This window comes from Humulus lupulus, chromosome 7 (assembly GCF_963169125.1).
Source record: "Humulus lupulus chromosome 7, drHumLupu1.1, whole genome shotgun sequence".
Lineage (NCBI taxonomy): Eukaryota > Viridiplantae > Streptophyta > Magnoliopsida > Rosales > Cannabaceae > Humulus > Humulus lupulus.
In genome coordinates this window covers 147,361,069-147,366,206 of record NC_084799.1, presented here as the reverse complement: position 1 = coordinate 147,366,206, position 5,138 = coordinate 147,361,069, and positions in this window count along the sequence as shown.

Genomic DNA, 5,138 nt, shown 5'->3' with positions numbered 1-5,138 from the left:
AGTCACGATGGGGATTTATACCCGGCTCGGGGGAGCTTGGGGGTATTTTCGGGAATTTAGGAGATATATTGGAGATTATTAGACTTTGGGTAAATAATTGGTGATTAATTGGATGATGGGATTTAAATGGTAAATATTAGGAACACTTGAGGAAATTAGTGGGAATTGGGAGTAAATGACTATTCTACCCCTAGATTAAGTTAAGGTTAGTTTTGTTTGAAGGGGGAAAGATGGTCATTTTGGTTAGTAAAGGATATGCTCAACCTTTTTGTTAGAATAAGGCAGAAGAATATAGAAGAATTAAGGAAGTAAAGAAGGGAAAAGGGTTCAGCTCACTCTCTCTCTCTCTCCCTCACGATTCTCTCTCTCACTCTTGGTGTGTGGTTGTTTTGGGGCTGTTGGAAGTGGCTGATGCTTGGGGATTTTGGACAGAAAGTTAAGGAGATTCAAGTTGGGTGTTGAAGCTGGAAAATTCAGAGGAAAGGTCAGCCAAATTTGAGGTAAGAGCTTCAGTTTCATCATTGAATTTTAGTTGGGTTTCTGGGTATGATTAGTTGATGAACATGGTTAGCTATGTAGAGTTAAGTTGAGTAGCTTGGGGCTTAAGAATAGGTTTGATTCTAGGTTATTGAATGTTGATTTCCTGTTGAATTGAGGTAATAATTGAGGGATATTGCTGAGGTTTTAAGTGGTTAAAATGTGCAAATTGGTTATGAGTTTGTTACTGACTGGTATTGGATTGGGGAAGCTTTTGGGAAAATTATGGGTAAACTAAGGTGATCTTGGCTGGAAGAAAGAGGAGGAAACCTAGGTTTTCTATGGGATCACAGGGCGCGCCGCGATGTGTGTGGCCCTTCTGGCCATGGGAGCTCTCTAACTTGGGGGCCGCCGTAACTTGCTTGGCCAAGTCGCGACCCGCCTGCCCTTTGGCTTGGGAGGTTGCTCTCTAACTTGGGGCAAGTTGCGACTTGCTGAGCCAAGTCGCAACTTGCCTGGGAGTTTTGAGGTTAGAAGTGTTCTTAGTGTTGTTAGGGCTCGGGGGTTTGAACCTAGGGACTCGGGACAATTTCTACTACCTGGTTTAGTAGAAGTTGAGGTCCCGGAGGTTAGTTTTGTTCCCTAGGTAGTTTATTTCTAATTGGAAGTTGATAGATATCAATGACTCTTGTCACTAGGTTTGTCGCTGAGGCTCGAGGCTAGGGATCGTGCTCGGAACCAGTTCACCTTCTCCGCTAGGAATCAAAGGTAAGAAAACTGCACTCGGTTGTGTTGCTATGTTGGGACTAAAAGTTCCCTATACTTGTATGCAATGTTGTATGATTGTATTATGCCATGTGAGCATGAAATAAACGACTTAAGAGTGCCAGAATTGATATTTGCGTACAGGACGCGGCTCGGCCACCGGTAGCTGAGGTTAACTATATAATCACTGAGCTCAGCCTAAGTGAGCCGGAGTCGGTGGGATAAACAGACGGTGCGGCCTAAGGGCGCCGACCCTGGATGTCGTGTGATATGTTTAATGTTGTTAACCTGATGATTGTGGTATGTTGATTATCTGGATGATAGATTGTTGGTTTGTTTACTAATATCATTGATTATGTGAATAATGTGGTCTGTTGAGTATATGATTAATGATTTATGAACTATTTGATTAATGTTATTGGTTATGCTCTGTATATGGTTTTCTTGCTGGGCCTTGGCTCACGGGTGCTACGTGGTGCAAGTAAAGGCAAGGGTAAGCTGGACCAACCCTGATTTGGAGAGCTCTGGGGGTGGAATGTACATAGTCGGATGCCCGGTCGCCATGACCGAGGGATGATATAGGGACAGGAGACCCTAAAATGCCTATTTTTCCATTAGAGTGGCTTGTGGTTGTACATAATCTTTGAAAATTTTGTAAACTGTTATTTAACCCTTTTTTTTGGGATCCTGTGTATCAAACACTTATTTAAATGAAAATTTACCTTTTATGACCAAAATACTTTAACCCTAGTTCGATTATGCTTTAGCGTCACATTTTTAACTAAATGACTCGATTAGCAAGTTCTGCACCTTTATAAACACACAGTGTAACGGTCTTGGTTATCCAGGGTGTTACAATTTTGGAATATTAAGGAGGTATGACATGAAGCTGAATCCCCAAAAATGTACTTTTGGAGTGGCATCTGGAAAAATCCTGGGGTTCATACTCAACACAAGGGGAATAGAGGTGAATCCTGAGAAAATTAGATCGTTGTTAGAAATGCCCTCACCCAGGTCGCTTAAAGAAGTTCAAAGCATAACTGGAAGGGTGGCGGCTTTGAATCGATTCATTTCAAAATCCACTGACAAGTGTCTGCCATTCTACAACTTGCTCAGAGGAAATAAGAAATTTGAGTGGACCGAGGAGTGTGAACAAGCATTCCATGACCTAAAACGCTCTTGGTCGATCCCTTAGTATTATCTAAACCTTCGTCTGGAGAATCTCTGTTCCTTTATTTGGCCATGACAGATAATGTAGTCAGTGCCGTGTTAGTTTGAGAAGAAGACCGTGCTCAGAAACCAGTATATTATGTAAGCAAGAGACTTCTCGGAGCCGAGTCACGATATTCACTGATAAAGAAGCTGTCATTCTGTCTGATATTGGCTTCCAGAAAGCTCCGACCATATTTCCAGTCCCATTCAATCAACATCTTGACCGACCAACCTTTAAGGAAGGTTTTGCAAAAACCTGAAATGTCAGGATGTCTCTTAAAATGGGCCATCGAACTTAGCCAGTTCGAGATATTGTACATACCACGGACCTCAATCAAGAGTCAGGCCCTTGCTGACTTTATGGCTGAATGCACCGGTTTTCAAGAAGAGCTCTTGAGGGAGCCGGTGCAAGAATTATGGAAAATCTTCATTGATGGATCATCAAACGAGAATGGATCAGGAGTAGGGATCATCTTAATCTCACTAGAAGGGCATCAATTTCATACAGCTCTGAGATTCGGATTTGAGGCGTCCAACAACGAAGCGGAATATGAGGCCTTACTGGCAGGGCAGAGGGTGGCGAGAAAGCTCAAGGCGAAAGCCATTCAATGCTATAGTGATTCCCAACTCATGGTCAATCAAGTATTGGGAGAGTATCAAGCTTGAGGTACCAAGATGGCAGCCTACCTAGCTAAGGTAAAGGGAGAATTGTTTGAATTTGAGTACAGCTCTGATGAACAAATACCCCGCGAGCAAAACTCTAATGCTGATCAGTGGAGTTCTTGGAGAGGTCGAGTGTGACGGGAGAAATGGTAGAAGTTGGAATGATTGACGTAAGACTGACCTGGATGACTCCTATAATGGAATACCTTGCAACTGGAAAGTTACCTAACGACAGAAAAGACGCGAGAAAAATACTCTATCAAGCTCCACAGTACGTAATAGTAGATGGAATCTTATATCAACGCGGTCATTTGTTACCTCTCCTGCGATGCGTTCTGCTTGAGGAAGCCAAAACCATTTTACAAGAAATACACGAAGGCTTTTGTGGGGATCATGCCGGGGGGCAAAACTTAGCACTAAAGATACTAAGACAGGGCTATTTTTGGCCCACTTTAACAAAAGACTCGATCTTGTATGGTCAGAAGTGCGGCAAATGCCAGCGTTTCGCCATAGTTGCCCGAGCTTCTCCAGTCGAGCTAACGATGGTTTCATCCCCGTGGCCATTTGCAATGTGGGGAATCGATCTAATAGGTTCCCTACCTATGGGAAAGGGATGAGTTTGATATGCGGTGGTGGCGTTCGATTACTTCACGAAGTGGGTAGAAGCTGAGCCTCTGACAACCATCACATCAAAAAGAGTCTTGGATTTCATGGTGAAGAGTATTATATTCTGATTTGGACTTCCTAAGAAAATTGTGTCAGACAATGGGACACAATTCGACAGTGATCTCTTCACGGATTTCTGTGAAAAATATGGCATCACAAAGAGTTTCTCGTCGGTATCATACCCACAAGCCAACGGGCAAGTTGAGGCTGTAAACAAAACCCTTAAGGCAAGCTTGAAGAAGAGGTTAGACGAAGCCAAAGGACTATGGCCCGAACAGCTCCCGCAAGTACTTTGGGCATACCGAACTTCTCACAGGACCTCCACGGGGCCTACTCCTTTTTTTCCTAACTTTTGGAAGTGAGGCCATGCTTCCAATTGAAGAAATGGTAACTACTCACAGACAAAGGACGCTTGATCAAGAACAAAATAATGGACTACTTAACGCATCTCTCGATCTAATCGAAGAAAAATGAGAGGAATCACAATTGCAACTCACCCATTATCGACAAAAGATCACTCGCTATTTCAATTCAAAAGTCAAGGGTCGTAGACTAGGATTAGGTGACCTGGTTCTTCGAAGGGTCTTTTTGGCGAATAAAGACCCTAAGGATGGTGTGTTAGGCCCGAATTGGGAAGGACCATACCAGATTGTAGAGGTCTTATGCGAGGAACTTTCAAGATAGCTCGACTGAATGGAGAAATAGTCCCATGGACCTGGAATGCTCTGTACTTGAAAAAGTATTATCAATATTGCCACCATCAATGTAAGGCTTATTTATAAAAGTCATTATGATTAAATAATAGATGGATTGTTAGATAACCATTTCTTAGTCTTATTATTGCAAGCTCGTGTTCTCATATTTGTAAAAGCAACCAAGAAAGTTTATACATTCTAGTTACATGGGGGGCACATAACCGAGGTTGGCAAAATTAAGCCTGCTCGGATAAGATTAAAAACTTAGAAGCTTGGAAAAATTGATTATTCAAGGGCTTTTTAAAGCTCGAGTTTTCAATAAACCTAGCATGAACTAAGTTTAAATCATCTAAAACCCTGGATATAACTAGGTCAAAAACTTAGAAATTTGGGAAAATTGATTATTCAAGGGCTTTTTAAAGCTCGAGTTATCAATAAACCTAGCACGAACTGAGTTTAAATCATTAAAAACCCTGGATATAACCAGGTTCTAGGCCTGATTCTTAACAGGTATGATACAAATAAGCAAACAAAAATTTGGATATAACCAAGTTCGATCAAATCTATCTCGATCTAAAAGTTGATTCCTACAATCTCAAATGTACACGAGTCTAAGGATTCATAAGCATGAGAAGATAATAAAGTTGGTTCAAAAGTTAG